Below are 9,295 nucleotides of genomic sequence, written 5' to 3' on the forward strand. Positions count from 1 at the left end.
ATGGAAAACAATATGGAGGTTCCTCCAAAATTAAAAATAGATTATGATCCATCAATCCCACTTTTTGGGTATACATCAAAAAGAAATGAAAACAAGATCCCAAAGAAATATTTGCACAATCATGTTCATTATTCACAATAGCCAAGAAGTGGAAGCAACCAAAAATGTCCATGCAACATAAATGTTCATTAACAGAAAAGAGGAAAAAGAATACATGGTATATACACAAACACACATGATGGAACAATACACAGCCTCAAAAAAGGAAGGCAATCCTGTCATATGCTACAACATGGATAAGCCTTGAGGACATTATGCTAAGTGAAATAATCCAGTCACAAAAATACAAATACTGTACGATTCCACTTATATGAAGTATCTAAAGTAGTCAAACTCTTAGAAACAGCAAGTAGCATGATGGTTGCAAGGGGCTGGAGAAGAGGAAGCAAAGGAGAATTGTTTGATGGGACTAGAGTTTCAGTTCTACAAGATGAAAACGTTCTAGAGATCTATTGTATTAACAATGCACATATAGTTAACATTACTGTACTGTTCATCTAAAAATAGGATAGTAAATTTTATGTTATATGTTTACCAATTTTTTTTATAAAACTATAAGGGGTTTAGGGGGGCGCCTGGGTGGCTTAGTCATTAAGCATCTGCCTTCGGCTCAGGTCATGATCCCAGGGTCCTGGGATCAAGCCCCACATCAGGCTCCCTGCTCAGCGGGAAGCCTGCTTCTCCCTCTCCCACTCCCCCTGCTCGTGTTCCCTCTCTCGCTGTGTCTCTGTCAAATAAATAAATAAAATCTTTAAAAAAAAAAAACTATAAGGGGTTAAAACTACAAAGGGAAAAAAATGAGAAGGTGATTTATCGGGGAAAGAAAATGTTCACTGAAGAAAGTTGGAGTCAGGGATGCCTTCAGCTTAGGTCATGATCCCAGAGGTCCTGGGATCAAGTTCCACATCGGGCTCCTTGCTCAGCAGGGAGCCTGCATCTCCCTCTGCCTACCTCTCTCTCTTACTCTCTCCCTGACAAATAAATAAAATATTTTAATGAAGAGAGTTAGAGTCAGAAATAGAACAGAAATGAAAATCACAAATAGAAATCCTGAGAAGTGAATTACATTAGTTACAACTATATAATCAATTATCAACTCTGGGTCCTGTGATAGAATAGATCTCCTGGATCCCTTTAGCTCCAGAAACTATGCAAAATACTCTACTATCTACTAGGATTGTACATATACTATATCCATTCCCTACTCAACCACTTCTTTCCTATGAACCATCACCTACCAAAAAGCCTCCAACCTCTCCTTTCTGTCTTTAAAAAGTCTAATTCTAAAAAGTTCAAATTCCTGCACTGGAAAAACGGTTTAGAAATTTGATTTTCTTGGGGCACCTGGCTAGCTCAATCAGTAGAGCATGTGACTCTTGATCTCGGGGTTTTGAGTTCAAGCCCCACTTTGGGTGTAGACATTACGTAAAAATAAAAAGGAAGGAAGGAAGGAATTTAATTTTCCCAATACACCCAGAGTTGATAAGCATCAGGAGATTTCTTAACTGAGACTAACCACATTCCTAGTATTCCCTACACTGTTTTGTAAAATAATAATTTACACTTGTTGTTTCGAATTCCCACTTCCTGTTGACGTCTTAATCCAAAGCGATCTTCCCCCTACTGGTTTTTCTCCGGCTGCCCCTTCTCAGTCTCCATTGATTTCTTCCCTTTTGCTCAGTCTTCTCAATGTCACGGTTCCCCTGGATTCTGTCTCCAACTTTCTGCTCCACCAGCTTTTTCTAGGCCCATCTAGACCCATGGTTTCAATACCTGTAACTATGACTCCAGCCCAGAATTCTCTCCCAAACTCTGATATACTTAACTGCCTGACAGTCATAACCACTTGGATATTACATAGGCACTTCACGCCTGAGACGTCCAGCTTAAAATCCTTCAATGACTTCAGTTTTCAAGATCAAGTTCCAACTCCTAGGGAAAGTACTCAAGGACCTCTATGATCTGGTCTTTTATGTACCGCTAGCTTCTTCTTCCTCTATTCCTCCTCAGGTACTCTCTATTATTTCTGTATCTAATTATTTGTTTCCCCACACAAAGTAGGACATTTCACATCTCTATGCTTCACAAATGTTCTGCCCAAAAGTCCCTCTACACCTTTCCACCCAACCCATATTTCTTGGCTTAATTAACTTTCCTTCATAAGATTTTTCTGCTATCCCAAAGTCTGACTTAGACATAGCTCCCACTGCACCCTAGATACACCTCTATCTTAGCACCTCTGTATTTACTAGCTTAGACTACTAGTTGATAAGCATCTCCCAGGTAATGTGTTATTTAGCAAACAAGAGCTCAATAAATATTTGTTACATGCCAGCAGAAACCAAAAAGCCAAATTAGTTCTTTAAAATATTAGACTTCCCAGGGCACCTGGGTGGCTCAGTCAGTTAAGCATCTGCCTTTGGCTCAGGTCATGATCCCAAGGTTCTGGGATCAAGCCCCGCATCTGGCTCCCTGCTCCACGGGGAGCCTGCTTCTCCCTCTGCCTCTGCCTCTATTTCTCATGAATAAATAAAAAATTTTTTAAAAAAACAAATAGAATATTAGACTTTCCACTTTAGTACCTGGAATACTCACGTACATAATACTGAGTACCTCTTTTTCACAAATAAAGTATCTATGAAAATAAATTTATAATCAGAAGAACAGTTAAGAATTATAATGAATATTGTGTCCACCCAGAACTCCTTCTCCTCCCCTGGTCTGTTAGAAAACAGACCCCTGACACATAAACAAGCACATCACATGATCTAAACTAAACTAAGCATAGCACCTCATCTCCTCAGCTGCAGGAATCAGTCAAGGGATGGACATGTGACCAAATCTACCTAAAATCTTGTACATAAATCTCTAAATAGATAAACCTGTGCTGGCAGGAACCAGGTCCCACCATGTGAAGCATATCTACAATAGGAGAAATTGCACCAGTATGCACAGATTTTAAGTATAGGAAGGACCTACCTATGGGCAAGTTCCTACCTTAGCCTTTATGGCCATCTCTATCCATACAATTTCTGTTATATGGTTATTAAGCCAGTAACTTTTCCCTTGAAATAGGCTATTTCAAACGGTATCTCTGTTACTTGCAATCCAAAAAGTCCTAACAAACAGAGAAACTGAATATATGGGAATTTTATGTAAAGATTTATTTCACTGATGCTATAAAAGGGCCTACCTAGTATGCCTTTCCTAACTTAGAAAACTTTCATCTGGGGCGCCTGGGTGATTCAGTCGGTTAAGCATCCTTCTTCAGCTCAGGTCATGATCCAAGGGTCCTGGGATGGAGTCCAGCATCAGGCTCCCTGCTCAGTGGGGAGTCTACTTCTCCCTATGTGCATGTGCTCTCCTCTCCGCCCCCACACCTCCATCTCCCTCTCTCTTTCAAAAATAAAATCTTCAAAAAAAAAAAAAGAAAGAAAATTTTCATCTAACATATATAGTGTCTCCCTCCCTTCCCTACTAGGTAAACCCCAAAATAACTACTTAATTCCCTCCATGCAAATCACATCATTTTTTAAGATAGTCAATTCACCTCTTTCTTTCACTACACCCTAACCACTACATGGTAAGATGACAGATAAGCAAACTGTAACAATGTGATAATACAGAGTTGGCTAGGGAAACAAACGGAAGACATGGAACAAACATTAAACCAGGCCTTGAGGTATCAAAAAAAGCCTCCCCATAGAGGTATCATCTTGACTGAGACCTGAAAGACAAGTATGAGATAACAAAACCAAAGGGGAGGGAAGCAGGGAACCAGAGAAGGCATTCCAGACAGAGGGAAGCTCCTACACTCAGGCTTAGATTTAACAAACCTGGCATTTTAGGGAAGAAATGCCAGTAAGTGAATATGACTAGCACACTAAAGGAAAAGGGAAAAAGTTAGAAGGGATGAAGAGGTGAATAGAAACCAGATCATGAGGATCCTGAAAGCCAAATTAAGAAATTGACTTTATCCTAAAGATGATGAAAAGTCACAAAAAAGTTTTTTAACAGGGAAGTTATATGTTCAGCTGTGTCAGATAGATTACTCTGGCTAAAAGTGGGGGGAGGGGGAAGGATTAGAAGGCAAGACTGGAAGCAGGGATAACCACTTAGGAAGGGATTGCAGCAATCCAGGTGAGAGATGATGCTAATCTTGAGCAGGATGGTAGCCTTGGGGATAGGGAAAGGCACAGAGTCAAGAAATATTAAGAAGAAAGAATCCAGCAGGGCTCAGTGATCAATCAGAATGTGAAAGCAAAAAGAGAGGACAAGGAATAGCCCATGTTTCTGCCAAGTTATTATTAGCAATGTCTAATATTTACTAAATTATTACCACACATACATTATCTCATTTAATCTTCCCCTAGAAAGAAGACTGAAAAGAAACAGTCTATTCTGTATTTTTGGTTTTAGGATGGGAGACGGAAAGTTGTTAAGGACTATAGTTTAGGATATGCTTAGTACCGATGGTAGCATACAAATGGACATGTCATGAAGATAGATGATACATGAGTCCACTTATCAGGAAAAGAGCTTTGGGTTAGAGACAGAGAATTACCAGAATACAGATGGTAAACAGAAATATTTTTAAAAGTAAAATATCTCCTCTATTCATGCCAATATTTATTTAATACCTACATACCTAAAGTAATTAGGCTGGGACCAGTGTTAGCAGGAAAAAAAAAAGGAAGATTGAGTGAAGCTCAGTTACTAGAGGGAGGGAAGAAGGAACAGCATAGCAGTAAGTGTATACTGGAAATATATCAAAGGTTCAAAGGTTAGGGGGAGGAGGACAGAGAAAACAGTAAAACACTCCAGGCAGAAGAAATAAAATTCAAACACAGAATTCTTTTTAAAAAAAGATGCCCTGCTTTGGGCATTGCAGGGCATCTTGACTTGGTATCAGCACAGGTCTCAATCTCAGGGTTGTGGGTTCAAGCCCTATGTTGGGCTCCACTTTTAAAAAATTAATTAATTGATTAATTAAAAAGATACCCTGCTTCAGAACAAAAAAAAAGTAAATATCATTCATGTCAGTTTCCCAAAGTAATTCTTAAATTTAATGAACAGAAGATATATAAAAATGTTTTTCTTAAAAAAAGTAACATGGGGAAATTCCCTCTACTAAATACTACTGTGTATTAAGAAGGGGTGCCTGGGTAGCTCAGCTCTCAGGTCCTGATCTCTGCTCAGGTCTTGATCTCAGGGTTGTGAGTTCAAGCCCCACACTGAGCTCCATGCTGAGCATGGAGCCCACTGAAAAACAAACTAATGCATATTATGCATTATGAAATGGTACAGTCACAAAAACTCAATAAAAGATTGAGGGACTATTATAAGAAATCAAGAGTCCGGAAAAAGTCCTAACTATATCTCAAAATGTACATGTAATAAGATAGGCTTCCCAAACCAAGAAGATTAAAGTTTTTAATAGTGGTAAAATCATTTAATAGTAATTTGTAAAACAATTAAGGTGGTATCACCTTAGAATTATAAATTTATGCATAGAATTTATCCTAAATTCTGATTACAAAGTTAATTTTAGAAATATTAGAAAAAACTGATTATCACATCTGTAGAACAATGAAATTTTTTAATTTGGAAATATGAAGCAATGACAAAGGAAAAGAACGATGGATTCATGTATGAACATTTTGAACTTCTGACAAATAAAAATAACCAAAAAGTAAAACAGCAAGCTAGAGAAAAATATTTTCAAGAAAAAAGACACTAATAACCATATATTTGGACCATTCTCAAAATTTTAAGAGAAACAGATGTAATAGATGATCAAAGGATATGAACAATCCATGTTTAGAAAAATAGTGTCCACCATCAGTCTAGTGAGGTTTAGCGAAATTGATACACCCAGAGCCAGTGCTCAACCAAGTGCAACATGTGGGTTCTTCCTGCTACTAATTCCACTAATAGTCATAAAAACCTAGCTGGCATAGCTAGTTTCTTCCTCCATGGAAATTAATGAAATGATTTTTTCAATTTTCAAAGTTATGTGAGTTTGGATAGCACAAATTAATTAACCTGAATCTAGATGTACTACTGAAATAGTTTCTGGAGAACAAGGCTGAGATTCTTCCAACAGTCTGCCCACCTAGACATATTTTAAAACTTTAGTACAGTGGGTAGGAAGGTACTTAAAAGTAAATTCAATAAACCAAAATTCAGAGTAATGTTAAAATCTGTATATGATTTAAAAAAAAATCTGTATATGATTTTACATAAGCAAACTGAACTGTAATGCAGAAGGAAAAAATGTTTATGTGACAAACTAATATACCTTATTTCATCAATTTTAAAACATTTTCACATTTCTGCAGTAAGGACCATCCTAAAATCAATGGCATATCACAGTTACTTGGGAGTTTTTTTGCTTTTGGGGTTTTTTTTTGTAGAGGTACATAAAATAATCCATCTTACAACTGATGGGAGGAAAGGTAGATATTTGGAAATGTCATGATTTACTTGATATCAAAGGTTTTGTTTCAGAGGGCCACAAAAAGACTATGCTAAGAGTAAGGTTCTGGGTCACAAAGATCCAGAATTGACTGAATCCTGGCTCTGCTAAATACCAGTTGGCTTATGTTGGGACAACTTTCTTCACATTTCTCATATTGTCTGTTTCCTCATCTGTGAAACAGTACCAATAATTGTGCAAATCTCATAGAACTGTGAAAATTAAATACAGCAGCATATGTACAGTGCTTAAAACAGTGCCTGGCATGCATACATACATACACACACACGCATATATACATATATATATATACGTATGCACATACATAAACAGATATGTGGTGGCCACTTTTATTACTATAAGGATGAGGGTGATTAGGCCGTAAAATTCAATATTTGACCTGACATATTCTTCACAAGACTGTCAACATGAGTTTGCATATAAAAAGCTGAAGGGAAGGAAGGCAAAGATAGCTGTTTCCTAAAATTCACATTGACTAATAAATGGTTACTGTTTTGCGTATCAAAAGACACACATAACCATGGATAATCGTGAAGACAGAAAAGGAGATTTTAAAAAAAGGAAAATCCTCAGATATTGTTAAAAAAATACGCACCTACACTGATACTTATTTAGCCTCTACTGTGTACAAGGTACTAAATTACACTTCAATAAAGAAAAAATATTCTTCTGTAATAACTTAAGCCCACTTTTTCTATTTAGTCCAACACTTGGTCCTCTTTACTCTTCCCCTAAAAGCTATTAAAGTCAACAGGTACACAGACATTCGTCAGTACTGTATGCTGGGTTTCTGCACTGGGATTTTGTACTTTTTTTTTTCATTAATATACTAGTCTTTTTTCATGAACTAAATTGTAGGCTCCTCATACAAAAGCAGCCATTTCTTCCCTATTCTTCCCACCATCTCCACCACTGCAGCCCCCTCATCCTGGCACAACCACTTAAATGATAAAGGCTCTATCTAGCATAGGAACTAAAAATTACTGATTTAAATTCTGACCTTTAAAAACGAACAATGTTAGAAAACTGAACCAAGCCGAGCATCAAAACACATGACGTTTACATTTCTTAAAGTGTGTAAGGATTCTTTCATTGAAAATTGGAAGATGGTTCAAACGAGTTACAAAAGAGAGCTGGGTGTTTGAAAGAAAAACCACAGAAATAATAAAAACGGAACGAAAAAGCTGATGCTGGGATGAAAAGATAACATTAAAAAAAAAGTGAGAGAAGAGAGGCATCTGCACATCAGTCATTGTTTTCCCAGAGACCCGGTTGATCACCCTGCAGGATTTTCTTCTCTGCGCTCAACCAATCCCCACCTTTTCTGAGTTAACCAGTCTCCAGGCAAGCAGCGCTTCTTGATTGGCTTAAAGATGTTGAGTAGAAAAACCAGCCAATCCTGCCTTCAAGCCGGAACTGCGCTATGGAGACATTACAACCACTGCATGGCGAGAATGTGTACAAACCTGTCCCTGCCACAAATACCAGATTCCTAGTTCTAAGGGCTGTCGCGAAAAGGAAGATTCTTTATAAGCCACACCAAGCGTGATTTGGCATCTACACTTTATTATTCTAGCTCTCTGAAGCCGGGGGCGGGTAGTGTCGACTGTTTTAATCAAAAGAGCCTAAGGAATAAACTGTGCCCCCGGTCAGATGACTCACTCTATCGAAGACGGATTTCCAAACGAACATCCCGGAGAAGGTCCGGATGACAGAAGGGTTCAAGCAAGGTCCCAGAGAGGATCAAAGTTGCGGTGGGGGAGGGGGGTGCGGACGAGGGTCAAAGAGGCACAAATACCAGGGACCCGGGATGTCTCCCCACAGTATCCAAAATCCGAACGTGTGGAGTGAGAGGCTGTGTTTGGATATGAAGAAGTGAGTAAATAAACGGCTTTGCTAGGACTACGTGCTAGGGTGGCCCGAAGTTCCGAGAAGGCTCCGCCTGGGAAAAGCCGAAGGTACTCGGAAGGGCACGAGGTCAAGTCCCGGCGGGAACCGACAGGGAAGCAGCTCCGGGGGGTCGAGAGGGGTGTGTCTGGGGCCCGGAGGCCCGCCCGGGACTGGGAGGTCGGGGAAGCGGCCGCGGCCCCCGCCTTCGCCCGGCCTCGGGCAGCACGCCAGGGCCCGCCTCTCGCCGACGCCTCACTTCCCTTCCGTCCAAGCGGCCAGGCCCGCGGGCCCCGCGCCGGCCCCCGCGTTCGGGGATTTGGGCTTCGGTCGTAGCGCCGCCCGCCGCTGCCTCAGGCCCTTCGCTTCGGCTCGGGGCCCCGGGATCCCTTCCCTCCCGGACCCGCCGCCCCGCCTACCACCCGCTGCCTTTACCTGCTCCGAGAGCGGGTGGAGGGCGTCGAGGCCGGGGCCGCGTCGTCGAGTGCGCGACGCGGCGCCGCGGGTCCGCAGCCCTTTCCCGCCGCCGCCACTGCGCTCTCCGGCGCGGCGCTGGGCTGGCGAGCAGCGGCGGCCGCTGGGGCGGGGGGGGGGGGGGGGGGGGGGGACGCGCGGCGAGTGCCGGGCGGGGAGACACTGCCGCTCTCTGTCCGGCCCGGGAAGAACAGCCTCGCCGCAGCCAGCCGCGAGAGGGCGGGAGGGCGGCCGAATGGGGAGGGGTCTCGGGAAGTAGGGAATGGCTGCCACGTCGTTCAGGTGGCTCACCGCCCTCCGCCTCCCCCACACGAGCCGGCTCCCCGCCGCGACCTCTGGTTCGTCCCCGAGCTCCGCCATGGCGCGTCTGCCCGC

General features: G+C 41.6%; 1 protein-coding gene across 4 annotated transcripts in view; it reads right to left on the bottom strand.

Annotated features, from left to right (window-relative positions):
• The window catches only part of N4BP2 (NEDD4 binding protein 2), a 122,809-nt gene extending 113,823 nt beyond the window's left edge, over window positions 1-8,986 (bottom strand). For all 4 annotated transcript variants that reach the window (XR_003606675.2, XM_028087051.2, XM_028087058.2 and 1 more), the window contains exon 1: window positions 8,882-8,986. The gene's annotated coding sequence lies outside the window, so the exon portion shown is untranslated. The remainder of the gene's footprint in view (window positions 1-8,881) is intronic.
• Between the last annotated feature and the right edge of the window lie 309 nt (window positions 8,987-9,295).

The sequence above is a fragment of the Eumetopias jubatus genome, unplaced genomic scaffold (assembly GCF_037043125.1).
Source record: "Eumetopias jubatus isolate StellerSeaLion01/CBP00866 unplaced genomic scaffold, mEumJub1_p1.0 scaffold_2, whole genome shotgun sequence".
In the NCBI taxonomy this organism is placed as follows: domain Eukaryota; kingdom Metazoa; phylum Chordata; class Mammalia; order Carnivora; family Otariidae; genus Eumetopias; species Eumetopias jubatus.